This window comes from Echinops telfairi, unplaced genomic scaffold (assembly GCF_000313985.2).
Source record: "Echinops telfairi isolate 266 unplaced genomic scaffold, ASM31398v2 ScPeMD7_7469;HRSCAF=8507_1, whole genome shotgun sequence".
Taxonomy (NCBI): Eukaryota; Metazoa; Chordata; class Mammalia; order Afrosoricida; family Tenrecidae; genus Echinops; species Echinops telfairi.
Window position 1 is genome coordinate 29,281,840 of NW_022111373.1, and position 9,515 is coordinate 29,291,354.

At 39.5% G+C, this 9,515-nt stretch overlaps 1 pseudogene; it reads right to left on the minus strand.

Annotated features, from left to right (window-relative positions):
• Window positions 1-8,382, minus strand: part of LOC115873731 — a 16,029-nt pseudogene extending 7,647 nt beyond the window's left edge.
• Between the last annotated feature and the right edge of the window lie 1,133 nt (window positions 8,383-9,515).

Consider the following 9,515-nt stretch of genomic DNA (forward strand, 5'->3'; position numbering starts at 1 on the left):
AAAACAAGACAGAGCAAATCAAAGCAACAAAAGAAAACAAATTTTCTTAATTCACACTGCATGTAAAATCGCTTTCCCAATATTAAAAAGTGTTTCCCCTTTGCAGTGTAGTGAATCATTGCTATGGTTCTTCTAACTATAGTCTTACACCCACCTATAGCTGATGAGTGTGAGTAAGAGAAGGTGGGAGAAGACACTGATAGGATTCAGATGTGAGTGATTGTTGACAGGTTTAATTGTGGATGCCATTCTGCTGGATATAAAATGAGCCATCTTAAAAGCAGCAAGAGGGAAATATGAGAAGAACAAAGAGTGGAGCATGTCCTTTGAACCCTGAGCTCACTGCTCATTGAAACTTCTTGATCTAGGAGACAGCTATTAAGCCAGAGGAGTGGCAGAAGCAGAACCAAGATCCAGCACTTGACACCAAACAATGGACTTCCCAGCCTATACTTCAATAAAAGCTGCATGCCTTTGTGAAGAAGGCTGGCTACGGAGTGGGGTTCCTCCAGACACTTACTTGAGGGAACTAGTTTGGCTGACCCATGGAGTTAGAATTGAGCACCTTTTGGGCCAGAGTTTAGAGCAGAGTAGTATGCCCTTCAGACATATATTGGCAGCTCCTGAAGGGCTGGGAAGAGGCCAGGTCAAGAGACCAAAGCCCAGAAAGGCCTCCCTGTGGGCATGGCAGACAAAAGACCTGACTGAACAACTGTATCTCCTGAACTGTAACTTGTTAATGTCCCTAATAAACCCACAAACGTGAATATTCTCTGTGAGTTCTCTGCGGCTATTGCAATGAATTAGTGAGTTGAGACTACGTGATAGGGATGGTTGGAGTCAGATTGGTAAAGGAGTTTGAAGGGTGGGGATATGTCCAATCCCAGTCTCATAGGAATTGCCTTGGACAGCTGCTGCAGTTGCTGATGCCCCCTACCCCTTGTTGTGAAGTTAGAGGAAGTCAGCTGCCACCCCTCATCACCTTCACTTTACATTCAGTGGTTAATCCATATAGGATTTTCAAAACACTTTTTATGATTTTTCTTATGCTTACTGGCCACCTGGAATCTATTGTGAACTTTTTAATGTAGTAAAACAGACACTTCAAATCTCACTTGTTCAGTATACTGAAGGTTTATTTCCTAATCAAGTTACATACTCAACTGGTTGGGAAGGATGATTACTTCTATTAATTATGCAAAGATCCAGGATGATGGAAGATCTTTGATCTTATGGTGCATCATGTGAAACGATATAGTCGCCTAGTCTCCCACTGGAGAAGAAGAGATGGAAGAAGCACACTAACATTAACTGTCTTGATCTAGACAAGCCAAGTATCACGTTCCCTCTCAGTCCACTGTTAAACAGGCTGGAAACTGTATGGGGAGCAAGTGGAACATTTGCAGAGTACTAACTGTGCTATAGGACTCACATCCCTATTTGTTACTACTGGTCGATACTATGTCAATTAAAATTATAAACTATTATTTTAAATACAAGACAATGATCATGTTTCTTCTTAGAAATGTCACTGTTTTCTCAGTATGGTTTGAATAAAATCTAAGTTGTTAAACCATGCCCTATAGGCCCTCCAATCTGGCTTTCACATACATTTTACACGTTTATCTCACACTACCAACTTTTCTCTAAGTCTCAATCACACCAAACTCTTCCTAACCTTAAGACCTTATTTCTTGCTGTTATCTCTACTTGGAATGGTCTTGCCCTATCTATCTCTGCTCCAACTCCACTTCATCTCTCAGGTTTCAGGTGAAACAGCAACAGCAGAAATGGTTAGACTACATTTCCTTCTGGAGGAAGAAATAAAAGGAAATTGAAAGGTAGATTTTGGTCTAATTCTTTTGCTTCTATCAAGTTTCAGGAATACATGAGTCTTTTTAAATAAATAAATAAATCATTTTATTGTTGGCTCTTATAGTGCTTATAACAATCCATACATCACTTGAATCAAGCACATTTGTACACATGTTGCCATCATCATTTCCAAAACATTTTTTTCCTACTTGAGCCATCTTCCCTTCCCTCGTTGAAGCTCCTCTTCCCTTCCCTCCCCCATCTTCCCACCCTCGTGAACCCTTGATATTTTATAAATTATTTTATTTTCATATTTTACACTGCCTGCTGTCTCCCTTCACCCACATTTCTGGTGTTCATCCCACTGGGGGGTAATACATGAGTCTTAGTCTTTAGCCAGGAAAAATTTATAGGCAGAAAATGACCATACATTAAAATTTTGAAGAATTTAATTGCGAAGGGTCGAGTACATTAATGTAGTGTCCAGAAGAGACATGGACAGTGATGTTATTCAATTATTTTGTTCATAATAGCCATGGTAATTTGTTGGAACAATGCTGTGCTACTATGTTTGAATTTTTCCATGGATTTAATGGAGAGTATCAGCAGGAGTGACCTAATTTAAGAAAGAACCCTGAAATTGGTGTGAACAGCTGGGACCCAGTAGATAATGTGTTGACTGAGTTAGTTTACCTTCTTTACTTTCCCAAACACACATAAAAATCCTTTGTTGCCACCTAAAATATAACATAGCTTCCATTTTTATGAGAAAGGAAGCAAAACTACAATAAAACAAGCAAGGCAATAAATCATGGAGATTAAGCTCACTCTGAACAAACTAATCATACCAACTGAAATGATTTTTCTTCCTGTTAAAGTATTTTCCAGTTTAATATTCTATCATAATTTTTAAGCACTATGCCTTAAAACATTGACTGACCATATACTTTCCACATGGATTTTAAAGTTGCCAAGATTCATAATTTGTTTTTGGCAGAGGTATAATAAACTTACCCCCTTAGGGGTTTACAATATAACCTATCCATCGAGAGTTAAAAACGGAAGCAGTTCTGTTTAGGAGGCCTTGTCAAACCTGTCACTCACTCTGTGTTTTCACTATCAGAATATTCATGAACAAATTTGAGAGATATGCAGTCACCCCACTAACAGTCAGTATACATTTATGGCTTGTAATGACAATAAAAGTGCTTTATGAATTAACATTGCCCTTCCATAAGATCCAGACATAGTAAAATTGTTATGCTAGTGGCATTTGATTGCTTTTCTGTAGTGTTGGGTTGAAGAAGCAAACAGGAAAGCAAATTATTTTGGTGCTTGGAAATAATGCCAGTTTGAGACTGGTAAATATCAGAATTTCTTTTGCTTTTTATAATAAATCACTTTTACCAAGTGTTCTAAAGTTTATTTTGAAGCAACATCCTTCAGAGGAAAAGAATCTCCCAACTGAGTGGTTGGAAAATTGTTTGAGTTGTCCTTCCAATCAAGAATAAACCAATAAAAGGGAAAGATCTATTTTTCATTCTAAATTATTTAGGATAATTTTTACTGGAATAAATATCAATGTGCTTGGAAAGAGATTTCATATGAATGGCCATAGGTGATTGTAGGAGTATTTTTAATTTTTAGTCAGTTTTGTAAATATTGTTTTATTCTGGTTACCAATGGAAGAGTTTGGGTAACTTTGTTGATCTGATGAGGTAAAAACCAGAAGGGGATGTCACAAAAGAGAACTTCCATTGGGAAAAGCAGCTGATGTGTCCTGATTCCAGTTGGAAAAGTCTGAGTCCAGCCTATTTCTTAGTCTGCCTACCCAGTGCCTGCTTACCTAATCCCTAGAAAGGCCTGTGCTAAGGCAACTGTAAACATCATGGCAAAAGTTTCTTTTTGCTGCCAGGAAGTGGGATGTGTGCTCTTCTATGTTCTCTTAGGAGTAGACAGAGTTTCTCTAAGGAGCGACAGTTCAAAGAGAAATTATTTCTGTAGAAAAGACAGTATTTTATAGAAGGAGGTCGATGACGATTTAAATTAATTCAAAGTCCACACCTTAGGTAAATAGGCAATAAAGGCCAGTGGATGTTGAATCCCATCTACAACATCCCAACCAATTCACTCTTGAATTATTCTTCCAGCAGGCAGCTTTCTACATTCCAATACTGACCCTTGTTAAGACACTTGGACATTTTAAAAAATGTTCATTCCAAAATCCATTGGTCAAAAAACTTCCAACTTGTTTGTCTTAGTCTTACATTTTAAAGCTTAAAGCAGGCATATGTTATTTAGATCAATGCTTCTCAAATTTTTGAAGCATAAGAGTTTGTTACAATCTAGACTCATGGGGATGACGCCCATGGCTTCGGAGTCAGCTTTCCAAGTTCTCTTTAGCTACCTCTTCCCTTTCAAATAAGTGATAATTTTTCTGCTAATCCCACTTTAGTCTGTCTCTTCTTCCCTCTCCTTTCCCCCTCTTTTTATATTAACCAGCTGGTTTTGACTTCTTGCCACCAAACATAGGTATAAATACTGGAAGGGTGAAGGGAGGGTGGGGTAGAGAGAAGGAACCGATTATGAGGATCTATATATAACTTCCTCCCTGGGGGATGGACAACAGAAAAGGTGAAGGGAGATGTCGGACAGTGTAAGATATGACAAAATAATAATTTATAAATTATCAAGGGTTCATGAGTGGGGGGGAGCAGGGGAAAGATGAGGAGCTGAAGCCAGGGGCTTAAGTGGAGAGCAAATGTTTTGAGAATGATGAGGATAACGAATGTACAAATGTGCTTTATACACTTGATATATGTCTGGATTGTGATAAGAGTTGTAGGAGCCCCCATAAAATTATTTAACCACCCCCCCCAACCACAAAATATACATGTATTCTTTTGGCTACAGTACAACTTATACATACTGGAAGACAATTCTGACTCCTATCCAGATGAAATGCTCCTGATTCCTTCATTATTTTTCCTTGAAGGACATGATCTACAAGTTTGTACAGCATCACAGTTGTCTTATTTTCATCTATCTATAGTAGTTTATTGCAAGAAGCCCTGGAGCTATTGTTGGATAAGCTTTGGACTACTAACCACGTGGTAAGACTTTCAAACACATCAATGTCTCATGATGTTAACTTTTGGTCTGCCGTTTGAGCCACTTTGTCTTGTTCCTTTGTGTGAACCAAGGTGAAACCTCTATATTCATGTGTTTAATTCAGACTTTTTGCTTTAATTTTTCTTGATATATGTGGATGAGCAGACGGGGTGTACTACTCTGCTCCCTAGTTTGGCATGACTTGGGTGCCTACCACCTTTCTCCTGGTGGCTTTAGAGGATGGGAGTGGGTGTGCTGTTGAGCTTTGGTGGGGCTGGCTGGTGTTAGCTGCTGTTTGTCAAGCAGGAGGGGCAGTGGCACTCACCCAATCTATGGAGTCACATATGCAGCAGGTCTGGCTGGTCAGTGTGGACAAGACTGCTGCCCCCATCAAGTGGCCAAAAAATAAATAAAAGGGAATAAGGGAAGGGCAATAAAAAGGAAAACCAAAAACAAGCTTAAAGGAAAAAGAAGCGGGGAGGCAAGCAAAGAAATTAAAAGAACAGGTGAAAAAGAATGAAAACAGCAAGAGAAGAGGTCAAAAGAAATGAGTAAGAAATAAAAGTATTTTTGAAGGACAAAGCTTGAGTCTTAGGGGCCGAGGCCCCTGTTCACGGCAGCACCTTCTCCTGCCCATGTAGGTGGTATAAATATTTGTTCAAAACAAAACAAAAACCAAAAAACAAACAATGGCCTAGGGTATTCATATTTCCGTACCACGAAGTGTATTTTGCCTACTTAGGGGAAAATCTCTATGGTCAGCTTTGCGCTTTTAAAAGTAAAGACGGGATATTGTTAGAGAAAGTGTTACGGCTTATGGCAGGAGTAACATAACCCCTAAGGCAGTGGTTCTCAAACTTTCCTCCCCCCCCCTCGCAAAACCATTTTATTGGGAGCTAAAGCAGATATCATAGCATTCCATAGTTCAGTCATCTCAAGTAGTATTATACAATTGCTGCCACATTCAGTTTTCATCTGAATCACCTATCATTCCCAGTTTATTAAAAAAGAAGACTATATGAAATATCCTGGGTCTCCAGTTGGAATTTACAGAATTTCCAATTGAGTGGATCTGGGAAAGGGCCTTGAAACCTAACCCGCAGCACAGTTTCCTGGAATTATATTATAAGAGTTCCCTAAGCATCATTATACACATTTTCCCAAGCAAGTCTGTATGAAGTATCAGGTATACTGTGACAAATCATCCCCTCGTTGCAGATGGAATAAGCAGCACGATCTTTAAACACATCCTTAAACATTTGAGTATTTCTATGGTTTGCTGCTGTATATACAGGAGGTATCTTACAAGCAGAGTAAATTGGAATGTGCATATTTTTGGATTTTATAAGTTCCCACAAGGGACTTTTTCTAAAGACAGACAAAGAAAGAAATAAAAGTAGTTTTATTCCACTTGATACATAGATGATTTGATCATTTTCAACAATTAATACAAATTACCCAAGTCCAAAATTGGATCCTTTGTACTGGATGATAACTTGAGTATGATTTATTCTATTCCCCTCGTCTTAGGTAGAGCAGCTAGTATACCAGACATCTCTTACCTCTGTTGGGCGTGCCACGAAATGCCCAGACAGCAAAGGAAGCTGGGGTCCCTATGTGCAGATTGTACTTATTCCATGCTGGCTTTGTGTACCATAGAAGGGAGGGCAGAGTATGAATGGCTCAAGAGTTATCTTGTACTCAAGGAGTGTGTTTTGAGCCTGAAAAATAGAACAACAAAAATGGTTACTTGAGCTAAGACATGTATTTATGGGCTCCTTTTAGGCCCCCTTCACTTGGGAGAATCTGAGATTGGAGAAGAATGCAGGAATGTTTAAGGGCATGAGGAGTCAATAAAAGCACCACAATAACTACTATTCGATCTGACTTCTGAAGGGTATAACTTAATTACTTAGTAGTCATTTTCATAGCTAGCGATTTCTGGGTGGGTACTTTTTCAGTCAATAACAAATGATCCCCTTTGTCCTTGCTAGAATGATTTTGAATTTAAGCATGATGTTGCATTTGACCACTCTGACAGCAATGGTTGGGAATGGAGGAATAATTCATAGGCCTTTGGATTTCCTTCTAAAGCAGTTTGTATGTGTTATTAAGATATAGTGCAGAATAACTATGGCTAGCAAAGAGTAGACAAAGGGAGACGTTAACCTGGGATGCTTCTGCAACAAAGGCCTTGGCTGGTCCTTTGAGAAGATCTGTTCAAAACATTCCCAAATGGAGGCAATGCGGCTGGCCCTTTGCATATCTTCAACAGTCCAGCATTGGATGTGGGTTGCTCTTAGGTGAGGTGGTTCTCTTCTCTGAGCAGAGTTCCCACTAAGGCCCTCTGCTGAGAGCTGCCCAATAAACACACACCAGCAGCTGACAAAGAGCCCTGATGGGAGCACTGATGTTGGGTCAGGACAGCACACCCGGCATACTCTGCAGGTTCCAGCTTTTCCCAAGACTGCCCGGGTAGCCTGAGCAGCATCACTTCGGAAGTACAGGGAAGTTAACACCGTGGAAAAGATTTTGACGTGATGGGAAATGAGAGGGCACCAATGGGTTAATTGTTCTCTTCCTCTCCTTTATGAACTCAGAGATCCAGTTCATGAAATTGAGTAGTTGGCAAAATGTGGGCTGCATCGTAAAGCACCTCTTCTAAGTGCTCTGCCTCTCTCTCTTCCTTCTTTCTTACGTGTGTTTCCCTGACATTACGTTTTTGCACAGTATTTCTCATGATAGCTTTGCCTTGGATTCTGTTTTCTAGGGAACTCAGGCTAATACTTAGTGGCCTCATTGAAACATCTGAAATGATAGGATTTAAGGGTTACTTTAAGGGAAGGCTTCCTATTTTACAGGTCAGGAAACTGTGGCTCAGAATGGTTCTCTTATTTGATGAGCATCTCAGACTGAGTCCTTGGGCTTCCTGCCTTTTAGCTCCATGATCCTCTCACTTAATCATGATGTCTGCACTCACCCATTTGAAAGTCGTCTTTACCCCCAGATGGGGTTATTCTGGGTACAAGTGCAATTGATCTTTTCCCTCCCTCTCTTACTCAGTCATTAGTTATTGAGCTATAATGAACATAGTATACATTTCAGTAGTTCAATTATATCAAGAAGGGTTGTGCAGTCATCACCACAACCAATTTTAGTACTTTTTCTTCCTTCTTATACCCACTGATGTTGTCTCCCCCGTCCCCTCATTCTCCCCCTCTGTGCCCCAGGCAATCATTAATTGAGCTACTGTCTTCACAACTCCACCCTGACAACTCATACAAAGGTCTCTCAGAAATTTCAAATAATATAGAGTACATGTTGTAGTTGTTATTGTTAGGTGCCATCAAGTCAGCCCCAACGCATGACAATCCTATTTACTGTAGAATGAAACACTGGCCACCAATCCTCTGCTCACTTCACAATTTTTATGTCTGCGCCCATAATTGCAGCCATTGTGTCGATCCATCTTGTTTTCCTTTTTTTTGGCTGACTCTCTACCAAGCATGCTATTCTTTGTTAGGGACTGATAGCTCATGAAAACATGTCCACAGCACAAGAGACAAGGCCTCACCATCCTCAATTCTAAAAAATGTTCTGATAGTTTCCTCATCATTGACTTTAGTGGTTGGTATATAGATTTATTAGTATTTGTATTAACTGATTATGCCTTCCAATAGCTTTCCATTTGATTTGAAATAAAATTTAGTTTTTTGTTATGATTCTTCATGTTCTAGCCTCTGTTTATCTCTCTATTCTCACCTCCTCAGAATACTATCTTCCAGACATTCTGATAGTCTATTATTCTTGGAACATACTAAGCTTTGCTGTTTCCACTTTTTTTTTTGGTGGGGGGTCTGGACCACTTTTCCACTCCTTGATGACTCCTTATCAATCTGAGAAGCTGGTCTGTATTGTAGATGAACAGGTGTCAGGATTAGACAAAGGCTTATTAATAATGTGTTAATAACCTTGCGTGCTGAAAGCCCATAGAACTGGAAGCACTTGCTGTTGAAAACCAAAGACTGCAGAATTCTGTACGGATTACAATACAACACAAAGAAAACCAAAATCTTCACAAGTGAACCAATAATGTCATGATAAATAGAGAAATATAGAATTTGTCAAAGATTTCATTTTTCTTGGATACACAATCAATACTCAGGGAAGCAGCAGTTTAGATATAAGATGATGTATTACATTGGGCATATCTGCTCTAAAAAAGGATCTTTTAAATGTTACAAAAGAAGAATGTCACTTTGAGGACTTGGTTGCACCTGTCCAAGCCCTGCACTTTCAATCTTCTCCTATGCATGTGAAATCAGGAAGACGAGACGGACGAATGCATTATGGTGTTGACAGATATTGAAAGTCCCATGGAGGGCCAGAAGAACAAACACATTTGTTTTGCAAGAAGCATAATCAGAAGGCTCTTAAGCCATGAAGATGGCACAACTTCATTTCAATCATTTTGGCCATGTTTTCAAGAAAGCCCAGTCGCTGGAGAAAAACACCGTGCTTGGTAAAGTAGAGGACCTGTGAAAAAAGAGGAAGACCTTCCAGAAGGTGGATTAACACAGTGGCTGCGC